Source organism: Esox lucius, chromosome 22 (genome assembly GCF_011004845.1).
Source record: "Esox lucius isolate fEsoLuc1 chromosome 22, fEsoLuc1.pri, whole genome shotgun sequence".
NCBI classification, from domain to species: Eukaryota; Metazoa; Chordata; class Actinopteri; order Esociformes; family Esocidae; genus Esox; species Esox lucius.
Window position 1 is genome coordinate 6,567,094 of NC_047590.1, and position 9,232 is coordinate 6,576,325.

General features: G+C 40.6%; 1 long non-coding RNA gene across 1 annotated transcript; it reads left to right on the top strand.

The window, feature by feature from the left end:
- Positions 1-1,038: 1,038 nt before the first annotated feature.
- LOC105022085 lies at positions 1,039-2,400 on the top strand. Its single transcript, XR_828877.3, has 3 exons — positions 1,039-1,120; positions 1,313-1,383; positions 2,117-2,400. It is a non-coding gene; the product is annotated as an uncharacterized LOC105022085 (long non-coding RNA).
- Positions 2,401-9,232: the final 6,832 nt, after the last annotated feature.

Sequence of the window (9,232 nt, forward strand, 5' to 3'; positions counted from 1 at the left end):
GCAAGTTAATGACCCCAAGCACACTTTAAAACCATGAGGAGGATGATGAATCGACCACAATAACAAAGGAATTTAATCCCATAGAAACAATCCCTTCCACTGTGTTCTCCACACACAGTAGATAAAGGAAAAGGCTCATTGCCATTATCCTCAGATAATATGCTTAACAAAATTGTCTTCCTCAGTGTACCCAGCATCCTCTCTTTTCTACTGCCTATATGACAAAGAAATGTATATATATTTCACCTGGAAAACATACTGTTTGGACAATTTATTACACTTTTGTATGTTTTAAAAATCATCCCAAAAAACATTTTAAATATTTCTTTTTTTTCCGTTCGGGTGGTTTTTACAGTGAACTACACAATATGTGGCCTTGAATAACTATTTTGTGTTTATTAATTAAGGTAGGATATGTGCTGAGCAGACACAACAGAGTTATGGTGACTTTCAGCCACCAGAGGGCGCTACTAAGTAAATATGACACTACAAGCCAGACTATTAGGGATCATTGAGCAAACTGATAGGATTGTAGCGTTTGACGGGCAGTGTCCTTACCAAGGTCGCTACATATCTGTCAGTACCGTAGTATCAGTCATATACAATCACGTCTTTAAAATGGCAATGTCTCAGTGTGTGCTTCACCTTATGTAGTTTGATAACGAAATACTTTTCAAGTATCTCAAGTCTAAAGCCATCTGACGTGGGATCATCCTGTAACGTTTTTCAAGAGCTGTGGGCAAATGTATGGCGAGCTGGCATTTGCCCCACTACCGCATTCAATGTATCTACAATAATCGTAAAAAGAAAAACGTTTTGTAACGGAAAAAATAAACGTGAATTTCTTGGAATTGAACATGGATTTGATCAAAATGATTATCAAAATGTCACCCCGTTTACTCTGGTGTCGACCTCAAACGCTGACTGCAACAGGTGAATCCACCTGTCAGTCACAGTGATCTCCTAGCTACAGCCAAATCCGCCCCAGAGGCAGAGCGTCGACCACGCCTCTCAACAAATCATTGCTTAGTAACGCTAGTAATCATCAAAATCGAGTCGGTGCGGATAGTTGCTCGTGGACTTCTTTGTTCACGTTCCCTTAACGCCCGTCTCCTGTCAGGTGAAAACGCAGTCTGGGAAAATGTATTTGAGAGAAAGACATTTGTACCCTATCACAACAGAACGATCATATCCATAACAAACTACTATTGTCACATATAGAAGCCTGCATTTGTAGCTTCTGTGTGCTTACATTATTACATTAGCTAGCTAGTTTTATTTTAAGCTCACTGATTACGTTTCTTTGCCACAGGAAACAGACGAGTACAGACGGTCTGCTGCTTCTACCCAAGGCCAAAGGACAATAATTGAGTTCCAGAAAAGGTTAGCTATAGCTGGTCGGTTTGTTAAATTATGACTGACGACGCGGTGTTGTTACGCTGATATTTGTAAAACTTAAAAAACCTAGCTAGCTAAACATTCTAGTCGTCTACACGGAAAATATACTTTTGTCGAACCATAACAGATGGATGACGTCTAATGCACTAGGATAAGTAGCTAATGAATTCTAGCGTCAACAAAACTGTTAGGATAGAGTTAGTAGGAAGAGTGTCATACACAGGGACGTGATTCAATAGAATCTGATGTATGGAATGGGAATATAATTGTATAAACACCGTTTTGTATGTTTACAATTATTTTTTTTGTCAACAAAGCATACAAGTAGGACACAGGTTTACCTCTCAAGTTCATGAAAAATTCTGACTGGTCCCCTAGAAAGGCTCCAATATGTCCCAAGTTTTGTGACACCACTTTTGTGCCACCTGTGGTTTTCTGCAAGAAAAACTTTAATGCTTTTACTTAAACTATTATTAGTTTGTCTTTTATTGTAAGCACTTTAGAACAGTAGTTCATATCTTTCCCTACATTTCTGTATAATGTCAGTAGAAATTCACAAGTACACAATGCACTAGAATGCAGAAGAATCTAATTTTCTTGTGATTGTTGTAGACTGTGTGTGTACGTGTGTAGATATTTATGATTGTGTGTGTGTGTGTGTGTGTGTGTGAGAAATTGGGTGTGCAGTTGAGGTTGAGATCATAATCTTCTTTCTCAGTTGTCTTTTGAGGAGATACCAGAGGAGCAGGTGAAGATCTTCCACACCCTTCTGAAAAAGCCAGCAACACCTAGCTTCATTTTTTTCTTGTTCTGCACATCTCTCGTCTGAGAAGAAAACCCAACATCTTTGTTTATCCATGTAGCGCCTTTGGGCGCTTTGGGTTAGAATACAGGGACAGGGTCAAAGGCCATTCCATCTTACTGACCTCTGAGTTGACCTCATCAGGCTATAAAAAAACAAGCAGTCTAGACTAAGAATGACCCATATAGACAAAGGCAATGTTAAGGGAATGTTAAGGGAATGTTAAGGGAATGTTCTTAGTTTGTTTAAATGTAATTATAATACACCTAAACTGCACATTTGTGTACATTAGCATATTTTAATGTACTGTTCACAGGCACTATTAGACTTATATATATAATATTTAATATTTCTTTCATATTGTCCATATACCCCTTTTCTATACTTTGGAATTGCGGTTAGAATATTTATTCTTATTTTTCTCTTGATATTTTATTTAATGCTACTGCGTAGATGTTGCATGCCACATCATAAGAATTTCACTGCTGAAAATGACACTTATTTTGTGCATTTGACAATTAAAAACACAGATTTTTCTCTGTCCATTTTGCTACAATACAGAAGAATAGACAAAACATACAGTCAGCCACCAATTGTGCAAGTTCTCCCACTTAAAAAGATGAGGCCTGTAATTTTCATCATAGGTACACTTCAACTATAAGAGACAAAATGAGAAAAAATAATCCAGAAAATCACCTTGTAGGATTTTTTATGAATTTATTGGTAAATTTCTCTGTAAAATAAGTATTTGGTCACCTACAAACAAGCAGGATTTCTGGCTCTCACAGACCTGTAACTTCTTTAAGCGGCTCCTCTGTCCTCGTTACCTGTATTAATGGCACCTGTTTGAACCTGTTATCAGTATAAAAGACACCTGTCCACAACCTCAAACAGTCACACTCCAAACTCATGCTTTGGGGCTGTTTTTCTGCAAAGGGACCAGGATGACTGATCTGTGTAAAGGAAAGAATGAATGGGGCCATGTATCGTGATATTTTGAGTGAAAACCTTCCATCAGCAAGGGCATTGAAGATGAAACGTGGCTGGGTCTTTCAGCATGACAATGATCCCAAACACACCGCCCAGGCAACGAAGGAGCGGCTTCGTAAGAAGCATTTCAAGGTCCTGGAGTGGCCTAGCCAGTCACCAGATCTCAACCCCATAGAAAATCTTTGGAGGGAGTTGAAAGTCCGTGTTGCCCAGCGACAGCCCCAAAACATCACTGCTCTAGAGGAGATCTGCATGGAGGAATGGGCCAAAATACCAGCAACAGTGTGTGAAAACCTTGTGAAGACTTAGAGAAAACGTTTGACCTCTGTCATTGCCAACAAAGGGTATACAACAAAGTATTGAGATTAACTTTTGTTATTGAACAAATACTTATTTTCGACCATAATTTACCAATAAATTCATAAAAAATCTGGATTTAATTATTCTCATTTTCTCAAGTGTACCTATGGTTAAAATTATAGGCCTCTCATCTTTTAAGTGGGAGAACATGCACATGGCTGACTAAATACTTTTTTGCCCCACTGTACACTGCTCTAAAGAATGAAGGGAAAACTTAAATCACACATTGATCATGAATATATTTTTTTTCATCAAGACCCAAAATCTTGACTGTACACTGTGTAATTCGTTGAGAAGAAAATTACGTAACAACCGTCGATGGAAACCAAAATCACCAACCGATTCAGGGCTGGATTCAAACTCGCACCGAAAATCCAAGTAAACAATTGAAATCACCGGCTGTTCCAACTTGTGTGAATTTCATCACAGCAACTCATAATGTGACTCACTAGTGTGTGCGGCCCAAACGTTGCCTGTATGCAGCCCCGACAACGCCTGGGCGTGCTCCTGATGAGACGGCGGACGGTGTCCCGGGGCTCTCTGGATGACGTTGCAGGCAGCATCGCGTTCACCACGACTGCTCCGGACTCTTTCACGTCGGCCACGTGGTCAGTGTCAGCCATCTGTAAATAGAACAGGGTGCCAATGGCAGACTTTCTGTCTTTACAACCTGCCAATTCTGGTGTTCTCTGGCGAATGCCAGTCGAGCTGCATGGTGCTGGGCTGTGAGCACAGGTCCCACTAGAGGAGCGTCATGCCACCCTCATGGAGTCTGTTTCTGACAGTTTGGTCAGTTTGAATATTAAACATGTGTTGAGGACCGTGTCCCACTATTTTTACAGATCTTGTCATATTAGTGAACAGTTCATATTAACATCAAGGCACCTGAAGGTTTGGGGTCAGTCAACAATGCACCATTAGTGAGGGCTGTATCCTGGCTCTCCTAAATGCTTAAACATAAATATGGAAATGTCTTTGTAGCCTACTTCGACTGTCTTTTTCCGGTCAGTATTGCCAAATTATTTCACCAGTTGTCAGTGGCGAAAACTCTCGAGACTGTTGCTTTTTAATTAGTCGCCACAACTACTGTTCATCCTGTGTAACCCTGTTCAGTGACACTTTTTCCTTCATCACAATGAAATGCTGTCTTCCATGTGTGCCTGTATAGGTTCAGTTAGGTTTCCCTTGTGATTGAACACTTCCCACTGTGACCACTGCAACATTATAGAAATCTGTTCCTTTACCAGATCTACTTTAGGTTTGAAGGTTATGCCATCAAGGGCCAGGCTAAGGTTTTCCCATTGTGCTTTTAATTTGAACAGACCGCTCTCAGGTCCTACTAGGACTTAATGTTTTCGGCTGAGTTGGCTGGAGTGATACTTTTTAGGGTTTGGATGGTCACAGAGTGTTGAGACCTATGTGATTCACCGTGACAAAGGTTTTGAGAGCCCCTGGTTAAGTCCCTCTCTCTGTTCTCCACGATCTGGGTTTGTGGAAAAGTAAAGCGCTGAAGTGGGTACTCACTTATTCTTGTCATGCTGGAAGGAGCCGATGCTGTCTGATGTCAGAGACCTCTTAAAGCGGTTTGGACTCCCTGAAGAATCATACACTCTCACACTAGAAGGAAAGCCTTTAGATCTGGTGACTGTAGGAAAATGTTATGTTAGAAGGGGCACCTGAAAGTCCAGAAAGCTGGGGTGACTGCAGGAAAAGCTTCAGTGTCAAGGGAACCTCCTGAACAAAGTGACTCACACAGGAAAGAAATATGGCTGCTTAAACCTGAAGTCCAATAACAAAATGAGACAACCACTGAAACAGACAACAGAATGAAAAGTGATGGATAAAACAATAAAAATTGATAAAACATTATTAGAGTATGTAATTATTAGACAGTACAAGAACCAACATATTCCTGCTGAAACTTTCCAACTGACTGGATAATGTCTTGACTGCATAATCGGGTGAGTGCAGGAGTCAGACAATAATATATTCAGGCAACGATTTGAGTAGGTCCCACTAACAACACTCACTGACTGACCTCTGGGCTGGACTCCTCAATGACAGAAAAGAAATACTCGTACTACAGCTCTTAAGATGTGCCATGGTGATCCCCTATAAAAAAAACATTCCTTTAACTGCCACTTGGTGCCACAATGATACAAGACATGGCAAGCACTCAACACCGCGTACAGAGTGTGGATCGGAAAAGTCCTTATACCACAGTCACAGAAATCCATTGGCGTATGTAACCCCTTTATGACTCTTACTTATAATGGAGTAAGCAATGATAATAGAGCACCACCACACATTCTCACAGTGGTGCGTCCTGACACAAATGGACTTCTCTGTCTAAACTAACATTTGCTGTCCGGCTGCCAGACTGAGTGGAGAGCGCTAACGAAAGCAGGAGGTGTTAACGCTCCATTTGAGGAGTTGCAGGGGGCAGAGAGCCTGCGTTCCAAATGCCACTGTATTCTCTATAGTGCTTCGGCCACTGATCAAAGGCTGTGCTCTATGTACTGCAGGGAACAGGGAGCCATTTGGGAAACGGGCAGTGAATTGGCACATCCTGTCTGACAGCTCTCCGTTAGCAGAGGGCTCGGGAGTTGCGTGGCGAGTATATTCCCCAGGACACTGATTGCCTAGCTCTGTTTCCTATAGGCGGTCAGTGAGCCACAAGTGCGAAGCAGGGTGGACGGAGACAGAATCCCTGGCATAGTCCCACCTCTGTTTGCGAGGATAATGGCCAACGTGAGTTGCCAAGACAACACAAACAAGGCCTGAATTCCACCAGGAGAAGTAGAGCTCTAAGAGTAACAAGGCCAGACTGTCATCTCCTATTGTCATTATCACGCAACATGACAATGACTGTAAGAGTGTGAGACTTGAGACAGAACTTTTACTGAGCAACAGATCATCTAGTCTGAGGATGGTGAATTAGAGTCCTGCTCAAGCTGCAAGCTGACAGTTGTTACAGTAATTACAAAAGAGTTTCTTCCTTGCTGGGCTGCTGAAGTCGCTTTTTGAAAACTGAAGAGGTAAAGTAGGACTACAGGACTAGCAGGTATATATCTTCTTTGAGACCAAGGACATGGTGAACATGACAGCAAAAAATTATTGACATTCAAATAATTATGACCTCCTCCACTGCAAAATAGTGGTCTTGTACATTCTAAGGTATGTATTGTATGTGCAGTAGAGTTAGCCCTCAACCTATTTGATTTTCAATTTCCAAATTAGCCTGCCTTGCAAGCTTTTTAGTCATTTAGTCAATGCTTTTATCAAGACTGACTCACCAGCGCGATTACGGCTAAGTAACTCATTCAAGGCAACTGATTTATTTTTCCTTGTTGGCTCAGCTACCTTTTGTTTACTGGTCCAATACTCTCTGCCACTTGGCAACCGTCCACCAGAATGTCTCTGATGATTGGTGAGAGTGAGCTATGTTGAGAAGGTTTTTATTTTGTGTAATAGCGGAAATGGTTTGACAACACAGCTTGTCCAAACCCGTTGTATCTGTGTATGGGGAAACGGAGCATAGGAACAGGTTTAGAGCCACCAATTTGTAGGTTAAGTTATCTGCATTTGAGGCTGCTAAGAGCATTACACTGTTAAGTGTTTCCCTCTTATTGCTAATACAGTGGGAGCTCGCTGCTGCTAGAAAAACAATATCTTTATGAAATACAAGTTTATTTTCCAAGCAGTGCGAAGTTAACCATCGCATGAACATCAGAGCAGAGCAACAACATCCTGCATCTGACGTTCAGTGTTAAACTTGCCAGTGAGGCCTGAGAAACATAACTGGCTGTGTCTGTGCACACGCATGTTTGTGTTTAACTGTCAGTTAGTGGCAGTGACATTTATAATAAAGGTAGCGATCGTCTCAGCAAGAACCAAAGGTAAGATGCTAGCTAGCTAGTGACAACTTGATAGCTAACATCTGCTACAATAGATTAGCGTCAAGCTGGAAACAGATTCAGCAGCAACAATAAGAATTATTTTTGTATTTTATCTTTAAATTGTATAGAAAATATAAATGAAACAAAGTAACTATTTATTAAATAACACTTTACATAAGTGAAAGTATATTATAAGGTGGAGCACACTGAGAAATGTTTAGAGCTTAAATAAGTTAAGAGTACACATCTAATAAATAAACAAACACATTTTGATATTGTTAATTTGCTTATGCTCATTATCTTTTGGAGAGGGATTGGATTATAATTCCAACCACACTATATTTTCCGTCCCCAGCAAAATACTTTTTGCAGAATAACTATTCAGGGCCGCAGTTAATGTATTGTACAAAATACTCAGGTGTTTGTGAAGTTACAAATACAATGTGAAATCATGGGGCATTGTGTGCTACATCCAGCAAAACTATATTCAATACCCCCTCATTAACCCCCCATACAACACACTATACTGTACATGGAATCCATATTGCCTCATTAGTTAGTGGTAAGTGGCTTTTATTAGGAGTCTGGGAGGCGATTCATGAACAGTTTCAGAGATTGGTTTATTGAGAGTGAGTACATAGGTTATTAGGGAATGATGTTCAGACAGTATTGTCAAATAATGTTAAGAAAATAAAGTTGACAAGCAAGAGAGGCTGGTGTAGTGGGAGATGTTTCATGCATCAAGCCTTTTGTGTCGTTTGCCAGCGTGTCGGCCTGAAACCCCCCCACACTTTTGGGGGAAAAAAGTAGGGGAAAGACTGCTGTTCCACACGTTTCTTGACATGGGGTGGTCCCAATTGAAAAGTTATAACCAATTTCTCCTAACCACGTATGTAGCCACTCATTCTCCTGAACAAAACCACTGCCTCTGGTATTTTTAAAGCCCTTGTGAAATAATTTTCAGCATTCAGACTTCAGTGACAATTAGAGAACTTGTGTGTTACCAATTGCAACTCCAGAGTCTCAATGCGCTTTTGAGATCTTTCATAAGACCTGTAACAGAGAAAAAGTACACGTTGTTTATGTTTGTGGTTCTTGTGTGTTCAGCACCTGGCGTGTTCAGGGCGTTGGTCAGGGCCTTCCTTTCCATGCAGTGAAATCAAGAGAAGCCAGAGGCCTCACTAAGACATTTCCCTTCCTTCTGACCATTAACTCATCAGTTTAAAAATGTAGAGCCACAAGGCCCGCTACACTTGGAGGATGGGGTTCCCTTACTGCTGTTTCTCACAAGTTTGTCAGGAGTATTTTAATTTAAGTCCAAATGAGCTCAGTGTTTGGTAATCATGACAATGTAAACAAATCTATTAGGCTACGTAAGAACTGCATCTGTGAGTTTGTTTTGCATCTGTGAGTTTGTCCATTAGAACATAAACAATGCTGATATGACAAGGAATGTTTGTCAGAAGACACACTTTAAAGTCATAAAGACAGTTTTGATGCATGTTTTGCCTGTCTGGGGGTCAACATTTGCTAGCTTTCTTTTATGGTCCATCACCATTGAGAAAAAAGGGTTAGGGTTCCCCTTAACATTGGCACAACCTACACTGCTCTTCCCTGATCTAAATTAGAAGACTAAACCACAGACGTGATCTAAGAAATATACAGGTGCTGGTCATATAATTAGAATATCATCAAAAAGTTGATTTATTTCAGTCATTATACATTCATTCCACACAGACTGATATATTTCAAGTGTTTATTTCTTTTAATTGTGATTATTATA